Source organism: Pleurodeles waltl, chromosome 2_1 (assembly GCF_031143425.1).
Source record: "Pleurodeles waltl isolate 20211129_DDA chromosome 2_1, aPleWal1.hap1.20221129, whole genome shotgun sequence".
In the NCBI taxonomy this organism is placed as follows: domain Eukaryota; kingdom Metazoa; phylum Chordata; class Amphibia; order Caudata; family Salamandridae; genus Pleurodeles; species Pleurodeles waltl.
Window position 1 is genome coordinate 291,967,393 of NC_090438.1, and position 21,515 is coordinate 291,988,907.

The 21,515-nt window shown below is 42.0% G+C and overlaps 1 protein-coding gene across 1 annotated transcript in view; it reads left to right on the top strand.

The window, feature by feature from the left end:
• The window catches only part of GPC3 (glypican 3), a 3,152,357-nt gene that overhangs the window by 847,221 nt on the left and 2,283,621 nt on the right, over window positions 1-21,515 (top strand). The window lies entirely within an intron of this gene.

The window sequence follows — 21,515 nt, forward strand, 5'->3', positions numbered from 1 at the left end:
GTGTGGTGTATTTCTGTGGTGCTACATGGTGTTATTGTATGGTTTATTGCACAAATACTTTACACATTGCCTTCTAAGTTAAGCCTGACTTCTCAGTGCCAAACTACCAGAGGGTGGGCACAGGATAATTTGGATTGTGTGTGACTTACCCTGACTAGAGTGAGGGTCCTTGCTTGGACAGGGGGTAACCTGACTGCCAACCAAAGACCCCACCCTGCTCTGTTGTTTCATGGATGCCCAGCTCCCTCTTTCTTATGTCTTCCTTTCAAAGTCTGGTCACATCAATTTCACTCTTCAGTTACAGTAAGGATCCTTCTCCTGCATCTGTCAGGTAGAAGCTGATTCACTGGTTATGTGATATCTCAGGTATGAACGCCTCTCTAAGTGTTGACTTATTTCTTCAAGATTTGGTTAAATGTCTTGAATATTAAAAGAGAAACCTTCTTTGAACAAGTGATTTCCAGAACGCTTGCCCCATCACTTCTCTTACTTTGGCAATTTGTTGGAAACATCAGTGTAGGTCCAATTTAAACATTACTCTAAGGCAAAGGACATATTAAAGTCTGATCTGTCAGGTTTTGCCCCCCTCTGCAGTACTGTGCAGTCTGTTGCCACTTTACTGAAGATGGTCTCAGCATTCTGGGTAGTGACTTTTCTGCCTTTTTCTACAGTTGAATATTATGTCAGCCTTCGATACCACCAACCATGGGACATTGTTGTCCATTTTGTCCTCACCAACAAGGGTGGCAGGTAAGATTCAATAATAGTTTGCTCCGTTCTTTCTAGTCCTATGAAGTTTGTCAAACTAGATTCTCCTAGTCCTGTGCCATCCCTGTATTGTATGCACAGCCACTGTAATCATGTTTTGCCTCTTTATTAAAATAATATATCTTTGGCTGGAGGTGACAGTGTTCAAATATCATTCATAAGAATTCATGCTGATGAAACAAAGCTCTATCTTTAAGTATCATATGCTGTTAATAATATGTTTCTAAGTGAATGTTTCGGATGCAGTGAGAGCTGGATGACTTCTGTTCATCTAAAACAAGCATACTTGATACTGATTGTTCTTATTTGTTTCCTGCTCATATACGTGTGTGTGCTATTTGCATAGTGCCAACCTAGTCAAAAGATAACAGAGCACTTTACAGAATCAAAGCACAGGATATAGTCAAAAAGTGACTGGAGAGGATTGTGGGTTATGAAAATGGAGGTGTTACTTAGTCCTGATGCAGTGTCCTTAAAGTGATGGGTCCTCAGCCTTTTTTTAAATTAAAGCGGAGTTGGGCCAAATGTAATCCAAGATCCTGGATGCTTAAATATAGAAGGCATGTGGCCTTGTGTTTTCTAGTGTGACCTTAATAGAGTCTTCGGGAGCTAATCTAGCCTAAGTATGATTCCTCTGTCTCTGCCTTCTAGGGCACAGTTTAAGGCCCAGAAGGATAAAGTAGTTGGCACCACGTTGGGTCATATAAAAATCTGTCATATAGCCACTGCACAATTTTTTATTGTGTAATGTAGAAGCAGGGGCGGCTGGTGTTTAAGGGCTAAGGGGCTGCGCCACTAGCCTTTTCTGGCCTCTCTAGTGAAGCATATATTTAATTACATGATGAAAGTAAAACATTTTCTGCACAACATTTTCCGAGTGAAAGTTGTGCACTTTGAAAAGCCCTATTGCACCTGTGTCAGTATGTAGGGCTGACAGGGCTTGCCCACGCAAAGCCCTTACGTTTTCTCAGAACGTAGTGACGTCTCTGGCTTATCTCCTCCTCCACCAGAAGCCCTGGTAGTAAACAGCCTCGAGCGTTTTTTGTTCAGCCCGGGTTTCTGAAAACTTCATGTCACTCTGATATTATTCTCCACCTTTTCCTATTTACTCAAATGGTGGGGTGTGATCAGAAGGGTCTAAGTACCAGAGGTCACATTTTATTAAAAGAATGTGGCATTGCGCAAAGAAAATCCCCAGTCTGTGGCAGAGAAATGGAATAAATACAATAAATAACTCCATCCGGGGCTCTATGGGAGACAGGAGTGTGACCTGAAGACCTCAAGTCATAAATATGCCAAAGACAACCCTGCACACAAGTAAGTTGGAGCTCTATCTTTTTTACAGACGATAAGAAAAAAATCTGTTCTCTCAGCTCTCCTCTCCTTTCACTGCCTCTGTAGGTGATTTCGTCTCTCAAATGCAGTAATGGTTCCAGTAATTTATCATGGCTAGTTATTGTTTTATTTCTTCTGCAGACTAATGACGTGATATGACATATTAAACATGTAATCTGCAGCTCAAATAAACGTGTACCTTTTATCACTGAAACTGCTGGATACTGGATAGGTGAGGCAATGTTTGTTTGTGTTTGCAGGGCTTGACAGAGTGGCTGAGAAAATGTGGGTGTCTGTGTATAAGAGTTGTGTGAATGGCAGTGGATGACAATGTGGATGAGTAAATGGGTAGGTGACCAAAGGCAGTGGGTGAGTAGGTGAATGGAAATACGTGGGTAGTGAGGCTCTCTCACAAGGTGCAATTCTGTCTTGTATTTGTGCCCCACCACTGCTTTCAGTCACTAGCCACCACTGTGTAAAAGGTGATTTTCTGAACGAATTCAAGGAGTGTGTTGTATATTTGCGTTCATGGTTCTTTTTCCAGAATTTAGAGAAGTCAAACTATCCGGTATGTTTTCAGTCTTCACCCTCTCCTTCATTTAGTCTGTCTAGCTTGCGATGCGTGACTGTTTATTCAGAGCCATGTCCCTTCTTAAGTAAAGCAGGAGGGACCCCGACCAGATTCTATAACAAAACCATACCTATTTTCTTTGTTGATGCTTGTCTCATGACCTGCTGTAGTAGGTATTTTCAAGTAAAATACTAATAACCAATCCCTATTCTATACTTATTGTAACCATAAATCTGTCGACAACATTACATTATCCACATCTGTATCTTCAAACAGTATTTCAGTGGAAAACTCTTGCTACACAGAAAACAAATTGTACCAATTTGACAAGCACGAAAACGTGTTTTTTTTCTTTGTACTTTAAATATACCTAATGTTTGCCTTCCACCGTTCTTATGTAGGGAATATTCTGATTTTAACATTCATGCAGCCATAGCAACCTGAAGCTATTTCAACAATAGGCAGCATATGGCAGTCTTGCCAACTTGGAAATAAATATGTCAATGTGAGAGAGGACTTGAGGCCTAAAGAAAGGGACATGGACATGGGATAGCCACTGCCTAGGTAGCCATAGGGAAGCGAAGCCATGGAGAAGGCGCAGGTTTTTGTACCGGCCAGTTGCTTAGGGTAACATCTTAACCCATATTTTGCCTGCTTCCCCACTGACAATGCCTAATAAGCACAAACTGTTCTTGTGTTGTTTGTGTTCCCTTTCAAACGGGAAAATAATTGCTTCTATGAGGATGAATCCAGTACTCTGTTTAGAGTGAACCACTCTGCAAAATGATGAGTTGAAATGCAATGAGTGAATCACAATGGTTTATAGTTTGCAAACATTCTATCATGTATGAATGATGTGATGCCCTAAATGGTCAGGTGTAAGCCCAAATGTGGGTCCCTTGCTCACTGTGCCATATGATCCAAGCTATACCTCACTAACAAATCCTAACAAGGTTGACACTAGTCTGGTATTGTTTGCATTCCTTTCTAGAGAGGACTTCACCTGGCAGTTTGGGATGGACTGTTCGTACCCAGCTTACTTTGTGCTCACTGTGTGACAATGGCTCTTCAACTGGTGTTTGTGTGAAGATTTCCAATGATGTATGACAAATGTTTGCACCATGTGAGTTTCCATGTCTGAGATAACTATAACATTGCTTACGGACCGTCATGACATTAACTCTTCATTGTATTGTATTGCATTGCATTGTATTGTACTGCAGCATTAATATAGCACTTACTACCTTTATGTGGGGAATAACCGTTATGTCAGTTATTCCATGGCTGTTCATTCTGTGATGTTTGGTGTTTTTAGCTGTACAGTGCTAGTGATGGATCACCCTTATAGCAGATATATCTGATGTGAATTGAAGAGTTATAAGTTAACATTTTCTGCTGACCGCTTCATATTATAGTCTTTGTATTATTGTGTGTAATACTGTGTATTATTGTGTGTCTACTTGCAATTACAGAACTATATAATGCCACGGTAAATGATAGGCTAGCCCATATTGAACACAGTTTGCTGGTTGAGTTGTTTCTATTTTGTGGGCTGTAAACTGAGGATTGCTCTTGAAGGTGTATCTGTTTTCTGGACCTGTTTCCAAATGTGTGTGGTGCTGTTATTTAGGTAAAATCCATGTTTCAACTGTCTTCGGAATTGTATATTCTCTAGGGTGCTTTTAATGTTGGCTGGTATTGAGTCCCAGAGCTTGGTGGCTTGTAGTGAGAAAGCAGTGTCTCTGCCAATTTCTTATGGTAAGGTGGTATGTTGATAAGGGGTGCAAGTCTGGAGCACAGTGTTTTGTTTGTATTGCTTGATTTTAACTGGTAGGTATAGTGGTCCTTTTCTTTGGGAGGCTCGGTGGACAATGCAGATCTGCTTCATAATGGTGGTCCTCAGGATGAGTTAATCTACCTTATGATAATTTCAGGGGTGCAACAAACTATTTTACCCCTTGTTATACATATCGATAATTAAAATGCTACAACTTCTAAGCAGCGGCCTAAGAGGTCTCTTTATCCTCTGTGACGCGTCCTGGAGGCTTTTCTGAGATGAAGTACAGAACGAAGGGGAAATATTTTAATAGCTCCATATATGAGCTATTGTCCACTAGGTAAGAGTGTTTTGACTGTACATATTTGTTTTCCTTCATTTCTACAGAAAAAAATTATGTCAACACAGGCACAAGGATACACGTTTGACACATGAGCAGAATATTAAGAAGCTGTATTGGGTGATGTGTGTGGTGGTAGATGGGAAGATCTGGAATATAAAATCTGCAAACTCTTCACTCAAATTAGGATGATCCCCATAAAGCTTGAACATAATAAACTTTAGGGTGTAGTGTCAATTTTGTTATATGTAACTCTGCAATCCCTCATATACTTGTACTCTAGTAATATCGATATACTTCCCAAGACGGAATCAAACATTGTCATTTTAGTTTTCTGTAAAGGAGTCAATTGAATTTTAATTTACTCTTCACAGTGACAGGCTCCATGAATCATATATATGTATATCTACATACATACATATATATATATATATATATATATATATATATATATATATATATATATATATATTATATATATATATATATATATATATTTTTTTTAAAACAAAGGTTACAGAGATGTCATAGTTAGGTTCTGAATTTACTTGTACCAAACCATAGAAATTCAGCAGTTATAGTTAGTTATTTCAGGTAAAGATAACTATATTTCTTATCAATACTTTTATTGCAGATGTTGCATTGATAATATAAAATATGTCATAGAAGATGATAGGTGATATAATATGTGGAGTAATTAGTTGTGCATGGTGAAGACGTAAGTTATAGTTACCTTAGGGCACGAGTTATAGTTACTTGAAATAACTAACTATAAATGCTGAATTTCTATGGTTTTGTACAAGTAAAATCAGAACCTAACTATACCATCCCTGTAACCTTCAGTTTTTTTCAATAGATTTCTTTGTTTTTTTTAACATAAAGTAATTTTAATTACTATAAATTAATCCATTCCTCGCCAAGCCCTGCAGTCAAGCCATTATAACCACCCAACCCTGCGCTGCTCATAGCCTTAGCCATATGCAGCGGGGTTGGCCACAGGGCCTATCTCTGACAGTGGATCTGTGAGTGGGTGTGTGAGTGCCTGAGTGGGTCTTAAAGTGGGTGTGTGAGTCTGAGTGGGTCTGAGTGGGTGCATGATTGAGTGGGTGTGTGAGTGGGCGCATAAGTCTCTGAGTGCATGTATGAGTGAATGATTTAGTGTGTAAATAAGTCTGTGAGTGTTTTTACAATTGTTTGTGTGCATATTCTTGAATATCCTCAAACATGTGAGGATATTCTTGAATGTTTGTGAATATTCTTGAATCTTCGCATATATCATAGGTGGTGAAAAAAGTAATTTTAAGCCCATAATTTGACACTCAGCAACCCTATATCACCCTGGAGTCAGGGTACTGCCACCCTGACCCCTTATGTCACTTTTAATTTTATTTTTTCAGCCCCAGGGACTGGTCTGATTGCAGTCATCCAATGACAGCATTCCTGTGGTTGCATTCATTCGTGAACTCATTGTGATAATCACGAAAACATTGCAATGGATCTGCAGCCCTTGGTATACAAATGTATTTACCCTTTAATGTCTCACAAATTACTGAATGGATTCACATCAAATAAGTGAAAGCCCAATCTGTGTACCAAAAGCTAGATGTTTGCCGAATTTGGTGTAATTCTGTCTAGTGGTACGGGCTGTAGTTGTGTCTAAAGGTCCTATGAGAATTAACGTGGGAAACGCAACTCCCCCCCTTTTTTTGTCTGCCCCCCTTGATGGATCACCCCAAAACTTTTTGTGTGCAACAAGAAGTACTGGCACACTCTTTTGGAAACATTTCATGAAGATTTGTCAAACGGTGCCAAAGATATAGGCAAGTCAAACAAAAACACCTTTTTCTATGGAAACATGGTCCTAACTATAACTACCTACTGGTGACAGCCATTGCCATTGTTTGATGGCATGCGTAGCTGCAGATACACATGCTGTGCACATCCCGCCATCTGGTGTTGGGCTCGGAGTGTTACAAGTTGTTTTTCTTCAAAGAAGTCTTTTCGAGTCACGAGACCGAGGGACTCCTCCCATTTCGACTCCATTGCGCATGGGCGTCGACTCCATCTTAGATTGTTTTTTTTCCGCCATCGGGTTCGGACGTGTTCCTTTTCGCTCCGGGTTTCGGGTCGGAAAGTTAGTTAGAATCTCGGAAAAATCGTCGGTATTGTTTGCGTTCGGTATCGGGTTAGTTACAACAGATCGACACCGAATTAAGAAGAGTTCCGGTGGCCCTTCGTTTTTTTTTTTCGATCCCCGTCGGGGCCTGGTCGGCCCGGCCACGTGTCTCTTCAAGGCTGATGGAACGGACCCCATTCCGCTTCTGTCCAAAATGACATAACAAGTATCCATATACAGATCAACACCTGGTCTGTAACTTGTGTTTGTCACCAGAACACAAGGAGGATACTTGTGAGGCCTTTCGAGCGTTTCGGTCCAGGAAGACACTCAGGGACCGAAGGGCCAGAAGACTGCAAATGGCGTCGGCGCCGACAGGACAAGGGCGTTTCGAGGAGGAGGAAGAAACATTCTCCACCCAGGAATCGGACTCGGAGGAGATCGATCCCGAAGAAACGCCAAAAACCGTGAGTAAGACGTCAAAGCAGAGAACTCACGAGAAGACCGCTAAAGCCCCGGGGACGCCACCACCAACAGGCCATGGCTTAACCCGAAAATTAGGTGACCGTCCATCGGCACCGAAAAAGGGCGAGATGGTGTCGAAGTCATCCGACCCCGGTCGAGATACCGGCACACAGCAATCTCGGGCCCGAGATAGTGGCTCCGAGGAGATTCGGCATCGAGACAGCGGCACCGAAATGGGTCGGCATCGAGAAGGCACGACGCCGAAAGTAAAAAAGGTTTGGTCCGAGCCGAAAAAGGCAGCCGAAAAGGTTTCGGTACCGAAACATCCGGCCTCGGAACCGAAAAGAAGTTCCTATTCAGAAGAACAAGGACTGTCCTCACAAATGAAGACACACAGATTTGAACAAGAATTAGAGACAATAGAGCCAGATCACACACAAAGGCGGCTCTTTATTCAAAAAGATACGGGGAAGATCAGCACTCTTCCTCCAATCAAAATGAAACGTAAACTTGCCTTCCAAGACAAGGACAAACAGCCACACGCAAAGGTGGCTAAACAAGTAACACCACCACCATCCCCACATCACTCTCCGCCACCATCACCTGTAGCCACTCCACCAATGATGCAATCCCCAACTCATACGGGAATGAGTCAAGATGACCCTGACGCATGGGACCTTTATGATGCACCAGTGTCAGATAATAGCACTGAATGCTATCCAGCAAGACCATCGCCACCAGAGGATAGTACAGGCTACGCTCAAGTGGTATCGAGAGCTGCAGCATTTCACAATGTCAGCCTTCATTCAGAACCCATTGAAGACGACTTTCTTTTTAATACACTGTCGTCGACACACAGTCAATATCAAAGTCTTCGATGTTACCCGGAATGCTCAAACACTCCAAACAAGTGTTTGAAGAGCCTGTCAAGGGGAGAGCCATTACTCCAAGAGTAGACAAAAAATATAAACCGCCACCAACAGACCCAGTGTACATCACACAACAGCTAACACCAGACTCTGTTGTAGTGGGAGCAGCGCGTAAAAGAGCCAACTCACATTCTTCAGGAGATGCACCACCTCCAGATAAAGAAAGTAGAAAATTCGATGCTGCAGGCAAAAGGGTGGCGGCACAGGCGACAAACCAGTGGCGCATTGCAAATTCCCAAGCTTTGTTAGCCAGATATGATAGGGCCCATTGGGATGAAATGCAACACTTTATTGAAAATTTACCAAAAGAGTTCCAAAAAAGAGCGCAGCAAGTGGTAGAAGAGGGACAGAGTATCTCTAATAATCAGATACGGTCAGCAATGGATGCTGCAGACACAGCTGCTAGAACTGTCAACACAGCAGTAACAATAAGGAGATATGCATGGCTGCGTACATCAGGATTTAAACCAGAGATACAGCAAGCTGTGCTAAATATGCCATTCAACGGACAGCAGTTGTTTGGGCCGGAGGTGGACACTGCGATAGAAAAACGTAAGAAAGACACTGAGACGGCCAAAGCCATGGGCGCACTCTACTCCCCGCAGAGCAGAGGCACATTTCGAAAGACACAATTTCGAGGGGGGTTTCGAGGGCAGACCACAGAAGCCACAACCTCACAAACAAAGCCCACTTACCAGAGCCAGTATCAGCGGGGAGGTTTTCGGGGACAATATAGAGGAGGACAATTAAAAAAAATAGAGGAAAATTCCAAAGTCCCAAAACTCCTCCAAACAAACAGTGACTTCAAGGTCACAAATCCCCAACACATAACACCTGTGGGGGGGAGACTAACCAAGTTTTACACACATTGGGAGGAAATAACAACAGACACTTGGGTCTTAGCAATTATCCAGCATGGTTATTGCATAGAATTTCACAAATTCCCTCCAAACATCCCACCGAAAACACACAGTATGTCAAAACAACATATAGATCTTCTAGGACTAGAAGTTCAAGCATTGCTATAGAAAGAAGCAATAGAATTAGTACCAAAACAACATTAAACACAGGAGTTTACTCACTGTACTTTCTGATACCCAAAAAAGACAAAACTCTCAGACCTATACTAGATCTCAGAACATTAAATACCTACATCAAATCAGACCACTTTCACATGGTTACCTTACAAGACGTAATCCCACTGCTCAAACAACAAGACTACATGACAACACTAGACTTAAAGGATGCATATTTCCATATACCAATACATCCTTCACACAGAAAGTACCTAAGGTTTGTATTCCAAGGGATACATTACCAATTCAAAGTGTTGCCATTCGGAATAACAACTGCGCCAAGAGTTTTTACAAAATGCCTGGCAGTAGTAGCTGCACATATCAGAAGGCAGCAAATACATGTGTTCCCGTACCTGGACGATTGGTTAATCAAAACCAACACGCTAAGACGGTGTTCACAACACAGAAAATATGTCATAGAAATCCTACACAAACTAGGTTTCTCAATCAACTACGCAAAGTCACACCTTCTGCCGTGTCAAACACAGCAATACTTGGGAGCAACAATCAACACAGCAAAAGGGATTGCCACTCCAAGTCCACAAAGAGTTCAAACATTTCACAATGTAATACAGGCCATGTATCCAAAACAAAAGATACAAGTCAAAATAGTAATGAAACTACTAGGCATGATGTCTTCATGCATAGCCATTGTCCCAAATGCAAGGTTGCACATGCGGCCCTTACAACAGTGCCTAGCATCACAATGGTCACAAGCACAGGGTCAGCTTCTAGATCTGGTGTTGATAGACCGCCAAACATACATCTCGCTTCAATGGTGGAACAGTATAAATTTAAACCAAGGGCGGCCTTTCCAAGACCCAGTGCCACAATACGTGATAACAACAGATGCATCCATGACAGGGTGGGGAGCACACAGCATCCAAGGACAATGGGACATACAGCAAAGACAGTTACACATAAATCACTTAGAACTGTTAGCGGTATTTCTAGCGCTGAAAGCATTTCAACCCATAATAACTCACAAATACATTCTTGTCAAAACAGACAACATGACAACAATGTATTACCTAAACAAACAGGGCGGGACACACTCAACACAGTTGTGTCTCCTGACACAGAAAATATGGCATTGGGCGATTCACAACCACATTCGCCTAATAGCACAATTTATTCCAGGAATTCAGAATCAGTTGGCAGACAATCTCTCTCGGGATCACCAACAGATCCACGAATGGGAGATTCACCCCCAAATACTGAACACTTACTTCCGAATTTGGGGAACACCACAAATAGATCTATTTGCAACAAAGGAAAACTCAAAATGCCAAAACTTCGCATCCAGGTACCCACAACATCAGTCTCATGGCAATGCGCTATGGATGAACTGGTCAGGGATATTTGCGTACGCTTTTCCCCCTCTCCCACTCCTTCCATATCTAGTAAACAAGTTGAGTCAAAACAAACTCAAACTGATACTAATAGCACCAACATGGGCAAGACAACCTTGGTACACAACACTACTAGACCTTTCAGTAGTACCTCATGTCAAACTACCAAACAGACCAGATCTGTTAACACAACACAAACGACAAATCAGACATCCAAATCCAGCATTGCTGAATCTAGCAATTTGGCTCCTGAAATCCTAGAATTCGGACACTTAGACCTCACACAAGAATGTATGGAGGTCATAAGACAAGCTAGGAAGCCTACCACTAGACACTGCTATGCAAATAAGTGGAAAAGATTTGTTTATTACTGCCATAATAATCAAATTCAACCCTTACAAGCATCTGCAAAAGATATAGTAGGATACTTACTACATTTGCAGAAGTCAAAACTAGCTTTCTCTTCTATAAAAATACATCTTACTGCAATTTCAGCTTACCTGCAAATTACGCACTCAACTTCATTATTTAGGATACCAGTCATAAAAGCATTTATGGAAGGCCTAAAGAGAATTATACCACCAAGAACACCACCAGTTCCTTCTTGGAACCTCAACATTGTCTTAACACGACTCATGGGTCCACCTTTTGAGCCCATGCACTCTTGTGAAATGCAATACTTAACGTGGAAAGTTGCATTTTTAATTGCCATCACATCTCTAAGAAGAGTGAGTGAAATTCAAGCATTTACCATACAAGAACCATTTATTCAAATACACAAAAATAAAGTAGTTCTACGGACAAATCCTAAATTTTTACCAAAAGTAATCTCACCGTTCCACTTGAATCAAACAGTAGAATTGCCAGTGTTCTTCCCACAGCCAGATTCGGTAGCTGAAAGAGCACTACATACATTAGACATCAAAAGAGCACTAATGTACTACATTGACAGAACAAAACTAATTCGAAAAACAAAACAACTATTTATTGCCTTTCAAAAACCTCATACAGGAAATCCAATTTCAAAACAAGGCATTGCTAGATGGATAGTTAAGTGCATTCAAACCTGCTATCTTAAAGCTAAAAGAGAGCTGCCTATTACACCAGAGGCACACTCAACCAGAAAGAAAGGTGCTACCATGGCCTTTCCAGGAAATATTCCAATGAACGAAATATGTAAGGCAGCAACATGGTCTACGCCTCATACATTTACCAAGCACTACTGTGTAGATGTGTTAACTTCACAACAAGCCACAGTAGGTCAAGCGGTACTACGAACATTGTTTCAAACAACTTCAACTCCTACAGGCTGAACCACCGCTTTTGGGGAGATAACTGCTTACTAGTCTATGCACAGCACGTGTATCTGCAGCTACACATGCCATCGAACGGAAAATGTCACTTACCCAGTGTACATCTGTTCGTGGCATTAGTTAATAAAAAACCCTAGTGGGGCTGCACTTACCACCCCCCATTCTCAGGGACCACCACCTTCCTGGAACAACAGTAAAAAAAATATACAATGCGGCTCCCTGGGACTTCATATTAAAAACAATTAGGGGACCCCAAAGACTCCCCCGTGACCCAGGGACTACCACCTCACCGGTACAATGTTTAAAAAATATGTGGGGGGGTGCACAGGCCCCCCTGGGGCCCGGGGACCACCACCTCCTTGGGCCTGCTTTAAAAAATATTTATAAGGGGCCCACAAGAACCCCCCTGGGGCCTGGTGATCACCACCTCTCCGGGGCCAAATACTTTTTTCAAAAGGAAGGGGGGGCACGTGGCCCTCCTCCCTAGGTTGATTTTGGCCCCAGCCATAAATAATATGGTGCCCTGGGCACCAATGAGAGCCTTTGGGGGCCGCGGGGTAAGCCTCAAGGACTCAACAGTCCCAGCTGGCTCCTGCTGGAGCTGGCACTGCTCCAGCAAGCAGGGAGCTGCTTTGAATTTGAATTGAGAGAGCTATGTTTTCTTTGCATGTTTGCATGCAGGTACAGAGATAAAAACTCTGCTTTCAGCAAGCAGGGGCTATTTGACTGTTATGTCAACTTTCAGCTTCCACCAAGCAAAAGCAAGCAGCCACTTCCAGAGGGTGGGCACCTCGGGAGGTAGCAAGAGCCAGCTCTGGGAGGTGGCATTCTCCAGTGTCATCTATTGCTCCATTGTTTGATTTTAGCTCAGAGGAGCTGGTGTTCCCGGGCTGAGGGTCTGTGATTGACCCTCTTCATTAATCTAATTGAGTGCAGAGGATGTGGTGGTCCCTGGACTGTGCAACCCCGCCACCCCCATTGTCTATATTGATTCCCGTGTGGAGGCGGTGGTCCCCAGGGCTTCTGAAGGCCTAAAGAGGGGGGTCTCATGCTCTGCCTCTTTTTTTAACACCCTGATGCCCCCAGGACTTGGCCCACCCAAGGCCCAAATAAATTTACAGCAAAGGAGCCACCCCTTTTTTTTAAATCACAGAAAAATCTGCATATCCATCCGCAGATATTTTTGAGATTTAAAAAAAAAAAATGCTCTTTAGCCCTGGCAGGGTCCCTATACCAAGGCTTGGGGCTCAATGTATCCCTAATCTGGTTCCTTTTTTTTTTTTTTTTTTTCATTTTTAAATGGCTGCCAATGAGATGTCAGCACAGGAACAGTTGGATCTGTGGATCCTCATCGTACCAAGATATCTATATTTCTTTTGTCTTTAATATCTTGTGTTTCAGGACTCCCCTTTTTTCTCATCCCCTGCTTGACGGATCACCCCCAAACTTTAAATACAGCAACGTAACCATCTGCTGTATTAGTTTTGAACATTTCATGAAGCTTCATCAAGCGGTGCCAAAGTTATTGGCAAAAAACACTCTTCCTATGGGAACCAAGAACTAGTTGTATGTAGCTTAGGTCTTGGGATTTCCTGATAGCGAGTTTTTGTGGTTCACTATTAGGAAATCACAAATTGCTATGTACAAGAGTGTTTTTAACACTGTGATTCCCAAACAGGTCACAAGAGACCTGCCTCATTAATATCCATGAGGCAGGTTTCAGTTTGCGACCCATGTGGGAATGGCCAGACTCACAGGGATGGTGGCCTGCTGGGGTCAGCAGACCACCATGTCTGTGACTGCTTTTTAAATAAAGCATCCCTGTTTTTTAAATGCATCTCGTTTTCCTAATTGGAAAACGAAATGCATTTAAAAAATGAAAATGAAAATGAAATGTTTCAGTTTAGTTTTTTCAGAGTAGGCAGTGGTCTGTGGGACCACTGGCTGCTCTGAAAAAATGTTGGCGCCCTCATTCACAAAGTGGAGGGGTCCCTTGGGGACAGCCTCCCGTTTACAAATCGGTTACCACTAATTTGAAATTGGTGGTAACTGTGATTGTTTTGTAACCACATTCACAGTCAGAAAACAATCATAGATGGGCCTGCAAGATGCTATTAGGAAGGGGTGCCCTCGGAACACCCCTTCCAAATAGTGAGTCGCAATCCCTGTTTTGCTAGTTGGTAACAGGTTACGGACTCGCAAAATAGGTGGCCTTTTACCAGTTGCAAACAGCCTGATAGGCTGTATGCAATTGGTAAAAGAGCTTGATACTTCTGGCCCTAGTTCCTCACTAGACCTACCTACAAGTGACCGCCAGTATATAAATGTATATATCTATATTTATCTATCTATGCACTCACGTATGTCCTCCTAAAAAAGGGTCGTACCAAACAATCCTCCTTAAATACCTTTATTGATTAAACACCTAAGGCAGTCATTTATTAAACTTGAAAGGCCAGACAGTCTACTGTGTGGCTCAAACATTCCAATTCTTTGACAAAATATTTATAACTGCTGTTCTGAAATCCATTAGTGAGTTATATTATTCTGTCCTCTTATTTTATCGTTTTTTTTACTATGCCAAGTTTATACTTATTCCATTACTCCTGCACTTTAAATATTGATGCACCAAATTAGCATACATATATAACTCTGAAACTGTTACTTTTTTCAAAACTCTAATTATTCCTAGTTGTAAGTTCCATAATTTAGTTTCTTAAACGATATTCCTTCTGTGAAGATTTTTCTAAATAATGAAACTTTACATTATCAAGCAGCACTGTTCTATGCTGTCAGACTTAAAAATGCTACGTTTTATAAGAACTGTAAACATTCTTACAATACCAACATGATAATATATGTTGTTAACCGGAACGCTTGCCTAAATGTTACATTTCAAGTCAGTTTCACAGTAATCATAAACTCAATGCGGGTTGTTCTGTTCATTTTAATGAAATATTCTTTCGTCCAAGATCACATGACTGTGCAACAATTTGGCATGTAGTTATTTATTGAAAAGCTGTTTGATTTTTAAAGGAAATTAAAGTGCATCAGGCATCGAAGAAAAAGGGCTATCCCTACTGTGTATGGAGTGAAGAAAACACACAATTTAAGCTTTGATCTCAGATAGGGTGGATGTTGCGGGAATCCAACGAACATCATACCCGGGAAAGAAAAGGACAAATTACAGCCAAAACTACTCACTGTGTAAACTACCCTAAGCAATGGTAAATTGGTAATATTTTCTGCCCCTTTGGTCGGATTTCCGCTGTAAAAATAATAGAAAAGCAAACTACTGCAGGCCCATAAATGTTTTCCTCATGACAACTGGAAATATACCTTTCAGAAATGTTGATGTTCTTTACAAATTCTAAATAAGTTATTGAATTGGATTGCTTTGAGTTTCAACCTTAGCTGTATGTGAGCAAAACGTCACTATTCCACACTGACACTTGCTGCAGCACCATGGAATCCTAGCTATTACTTAAACTGAATAGTGGATTCTGCGTTAGAGGTCAATGGATCAAAGCGACATAGATTTGAGGGGATGACATCAATGTGGAATGTAATCATCAACAATAATCAATATAATCAAAGATCTTAATCCAATAACAGCACCAGTTTATTAAGAAGATTTATACAATTTATTTCCCTAGTTTAGCAATGCTAATGTCATGAAAATAACTCTCAAACACAAATGATAAGCATATAGAATTAATAGTGGTTGATTAGAGCTTCTAATATATCTAAGTTTAATCAAAACAATCAAGCAAATAATCTCCAAAACAATAACACTGATTAACAACCCCAAATGCGGTAATAATGGCAATTTATGCATTTGTACAACATTCAAATATGTCAATATAATCTTGAGCATTCAGTATTAATACACTCACTAACCACAAATTAGCATCAACATGTTGGGCTTCATGTAAAAGAATTTAGAAACACAGATTTAGAAAAATCTCTTTAACTCAGGTTATTATAAAAAAACATTATTAGTATGGAGCAATCAAATTATAAGTTGCAGCTGGTACCTGCAAAGCAAAAGAGACACATATAACATTACAATATCATGTTACCCTAATCGATAACAACATTTAGACTACTTCACCAAGGGGACACCATCAGTTATGTCTTCAGAAGAATCGGGCCTAACACCTGCTAAACCCACATTGCTAATACGACTCGAACCATCAGCAGTAACTCTGGAATCTAATTCTGAGGTCTCTAACATGAAGTCTAAAGTCTAACATCTGACTAAAGGTTGTTATACTAATCAAAAAGCTTATGATTGATCAGTTCATGGGATGATTACATTTCAGCCATTAGTAATTTATTTAATAACCTAAAATACGACATCATTGCATCAACCAGGATATGTTCTAAACTGTAACTTTTCCACTTCCATCGCGTCTGTAGCTCCATTGTTCCATCTCATCTAAACTTCTCTTCTCAGGATGAAACTTTCTCACTTGCTACTTTTATTTCCATCCTCGAGGAAGAATTCACGAATTAGTAAGATTCTCAAACAACAGAACATTCAACTTATTCAAAGAGTCAATTAAACATGGCCTTGTAAGACATAATGCAGCAAACCACTAGGGATAGCTGTAGACACATCTATTATAGCATCAAATACACTTTTATGTAAGCAATGAATTATAGAAAATAACTACAACATTTAATTAGAATGTTACTCAGTTAAGAACAGAAAATGAATTATGGCGATCGTTTTCAAAGATCACCTGTTTTCACATGTCAATTCAATGTATAATTAATATGCTAAAACCATTAAGAAACATGTTAGAAAATTCACACTCTCACACACTGAAGGGGAAAGGGCTGTAAACACGGGTACAGCCTCCACATTCCAATGACCTAATAGACAGCCTTTGCCTCTTGTCATGATATATGGAGCTATGCAGGGGGAAAACGGTCTTAACAACGTGGGCTGAGCCACACCTGTCATTTCCCCACAAGCTAAACCTCACTTGCCTGATCCATGCATTGGCATGGTGTCTTCCTTAAATACACGTGCTTTAACAATGCATGTGCGTGGTTAAGGCAGAGTGTGCTGCATAGCCGTCAAGAGCAGGAGAGGTAAGTGGGTCTGGGTTGGGGGGTGGTTTTTTGGGGTGGGGGTGATTTTGGTGGGACAGTTTTTAGGGGTGGGGTGGTTTTAGTGCTAAGGGTGGGTGAGGGAGGTCGGTTAGTTTTTTTGACAGGGTGGTTGGGTTAGCTTTTTGGGCAGGGAGCAGGTTTTTAAGGGGCTGGGTTTGAGGGTAGTTTTTAGGGGTGGGGCAGTTTTAGGGCTAAGGGCAGGGGAGGGAGGTCAGGTTAGTTTTTTTGACAGGGGATTGGGTTCGTTTTTTGGGCAGGTAGTAGCTGGGGTCGGATTTGGGGTGGGGTAGTTTTTAGGGGTTATGGGGTTTTAAGATAAGGGCAGGAGGGAGGTTGGGTTCGTTTCTTGGGCAGTGAGGAGGGTTTTAGGGCTTAGGGCGGGGGGGTCGGAGTAGTTGTTAGGCCTGGGGCAGGGTTTTAGGGCTCAGGGTGGTGGGTAATGGGCAGTTTTCAGGGTTGAAGACAGTTTTAGAGCTCAGGGTGGCGCAGGCTGTAGTTGTGGTAGTTTTAAGCAGGGAGGAGTGGATTCCAGTGCTGGCATATCGGGTGTTAGGGTGTAGGTCGGGGGGGAGGGGATTTACCAAGCATACTCCTTTGCCAGAAATGCTTTTACAACACAATTTATTGCAAATGCACGTGTGGTAAAGGCATGCATGGTAAAGACGTGATAGTTGTTTAGACCTTTTTCTTAAGACATGCGTGGTTCAGGCATGCATGGTTGTGTCATACAACTGATGCAGGGAAGTGAATGAGACAGAGGCTGTGGTTCAAAGGAAAGATAGAAAGCTCCTCCCTCCTCTCTCCTGGCAGCATTCCATCTGTTACTGGTCTACGGATGCAGTAATAGCCGGAGCATCTAAAAGAGAGTGGCAGAAGCCTTACTTTGCCACATGATTGTGAGGTTTTCTCATTGAAACAGTGTACACCAAGAACCTGTTCTTTGAGTCCTTTGTAAATATGTTGATAAATAGTTGTGTGGTGGTAGTGTCCAAATGAAATAAGTGGTGAGGTATGAATGTTCAAAGGGCTGTTGCTTTTTATGAATAGGCAGACAGGACTTACTACTTACCATGCCTGGGGGAATAAGCAATGGCTCTAAAACAAATATCTGAAATGCGTGAGGCTCAACTGCTCCAGGTTCAATTATGTAAATTGCACTATACTCTTACAGAACTGATGCCTCTTTCTTATGTCTATGTGAGGCTTTGGAAATGTCCCGTGGATTTATCAAGGAGCCTCACCTGGTTTTGCATTAGTACCTTTATCTATGACGTGGCATAGAGAATCCCAGTTCCAGCAATAAAGCTCCAAACTACAGCTCACATTAGGTGTATGTGGGGATAACCCCAAGAACTTGGTACAACCACAGTCCATGCTCATGCTGACTGAGTGACAAGCACCACAGTTAGACCTCCCTGAGCTGGGCTAAAAGGTGGGTCCCCTGATCTTGTCCCAAGACCTACAGAATTGTTATCATTATTGCTATTATTGCTTACATAATTTCTTGTCTTTTCAAATGAGTGGCATGAGATAGGGTCTGATTAAAATGTTTACAAGAGACTTTGCCTCATGAAGATGACTGCAGCCTGGTCCCGAGTCCAACCCCTCGCAGGTAAGTAACCCCAAACCATGCACAGCCTTCTGGCATGCACAGAGTGTGGTTGGTCTCTCAGGTACTGGCCACAATCAGGCAGACCTAGGACTTTGTCAAAGAGTCACAACACAAAAATATAAAAAGTAAGCTTAGATGCTTTCTCAAGTGGTGAGCATATCAACATATATAAAGCAGATCTTTCATCTATGTCTAAAAATCATCAATATATTTCCATAATTCCCACAATATATTGTTTAATAATAGTGATTATAAATATGTTTAATCAAGTTTTAATAGAAACACGTATGTGAGTTTTTCTTTTAACATAGTTTGAAATATTGCATTTTATGAGGTGAAAAATGTTAAAAGAAAGGCTCAGACATGTTTTTTTTAAAGAAAACCAAACTGTCTTTGAGTCTTTCTTTTAACATTTGTCAGCCTATAAAATACAATTATCTAAACAGTGACAAGAAAGCCTTGCAATCTAGCTGAAGAGCATAGAGCTTCAGCTATGAGCTTTAAAAAATATGGTAAGCTCTCATCGGTTCATGGATTTAATGACCCAGGGGACCTACTGTTGTTTTAATGTTATGGGAGGGCTGCTACACTCCTTGCAACCACCCCACCCCACAGCATTAATAAAATGTTGGATGGTGCCTCTGTCCCTTGTAGGGTCACTACAAAGGTAAAATGAAAGCATAAAATAGCCCTCGCAGGGTATTAAGGGGTGCTCCTTCACCGAGAAATGAATAATAAATTAGAAGCTTCTGCTGCTCATATATTATTCATTTTTCTTAGTTTTTTCAAAAACATTTTTGTGGGTGTTCCGGTGCCCTCCCAGGACACCTACATCTTTATTTTATTAGGTGTCAAGGGAGCAGTCCCAGTGCCCCTGCAACCCCAGACAGTACAGAGAGCCCTCATATTTTTATTATGTGGAAGCCCCTGTGCCTAGGGGATATACCTTCAAGGGGGGGGAGCTCTGTGCCCCCTCCCCCTTTGTTTAGAAATGTAGCTCCAGGGGATGTGGTCCATATGGTCTAATAGCAATTCGGGCTGGGGCCATGTGCCCCCTTCCTCTTTTTTTTTAAAAAAAAAAGCCCCCATGGGATGGGGTCCTCAGGGCCTAATAGTGGATCAGGGAGGGGGGGGTCACATTCACCCTCCCCATTATTAAGCATTCATTCCTGAGGGATGGGGTCCCTGGAGCCTGATAGAGGTATGGGGCGGGGGCTACATGCCACCCTCCTCTTTAATGTGTATTTCGCTCTGGGGAAAGAGGTCCCCGGGGCTGAAGAGAAGCTCAGGGAAGGAGGCTCCACTCAAAATGTAGACCCGGGGCCCTGACCCACCCCAGGGGTGTAATATTTAAAGGATAAAAGAAAGCCGGGAAGTGTTTTTTCTTTAATTTTTGTGCTACAATCATGTGGGAGTCCTGTGGGACACCAGCGAGATCGCAGCACAGTAAAACTATTTTATTTCTTTTGTCCCCATGACGGATCCCTCTGGGACCCCTACCCAAGGGCTAGAGGGCAGGGTATTTTAAAAAAATCCAAGGACCGGGGACTTAGTCCCCAGGTCCTGTAATGCCTTCTGCAATATATATTTTCATGTTTTGGCAGCCTCTCCCATGGGAGCGAGGAGGCTGTAGGGAAAAAAAAAACCATAGGCCAATCAGAACACTCTATTTTTAGGTTGGGTTTGAGTGACTCTTGTAAGTGTCCCTCAAACCCAACAATTCAGAAATATATTTTTTCTCCTTAATTTCTCAAAAACTATTGACTGGATGTACATCAAATAGCAAAAAAACATACTTTCTGGACCAAGATCTGTTTTCCTGCCAAATTTGGTGTAGTTCCATTCAACAGGTTTTGTATTATTGATTTCCAAGAAAGTCTATGTAAAAAGGATTAGGATATGAGTTTTGGGGCTTGCCACTTTTTTCCCCTCTCCCCCCCCTTTATATTACACCAAATTTGTGAGAAAACTAAATCTTGGTCTAGAAAATGTGCCTTTTGTGATTTGGTGTAGAGTATTCTAATTGGCTGTGGGGGCTGTTTCCCACTTGGGCCCATCTTGCTGCCCTGGGAGAGAGGCTCAGAGGAACCCATGGGGCCAAAATTAGAAACAAAATTGTATTACCACAATCCTACGATATTCCCACTGGGAAAAAAAACAAGCTGTTGGTTCCATTTATTTGAAATAAATATGACCTCTAGGCAGGCCAGGGGTTGAGGGTCCATGTATTATAATAATTGGGGAATGGGACATGCGTGGTGCCCTTTCTCTGACCTGATTATGGCCCTGAGGACCCCATCGTCTGACACCTTTAAGAAAGGGGAGGGGAGGTGTGTGGACCCCCTCCTTGAGCCAATCATGGCCCTAGGGACTCCATGCCCCCAGGGCCCTGCACAGTATTGAAAGGGGAGTGGTCAAGTTGCCTATCCTCCCCAAGCCAATCACGGCCCAAGGACTCCATCTCTAGGGGCCTGGCAAAGAATTGAAAGACAAGAGGTGAGCGGCACCACTCCCCAAGTCGATCACGGCCTCTGGGACTCATCCCTCAGGGTCCACAACAACTTTTAAAGAGGAGGGGAATGCAAGGCCTCCCTACTCGAGCCTCTCAAGGCCCCAGGGACCCGGCCAGATCTACTGTGGTGTACCAAGGAGACCACTCCCAGAACACCGTTTCCCTGCCCACAAGAGTGCAGGCAGGGAATTCTTATCTGCTCCTATACAGTGTTAGCTTCAAAAT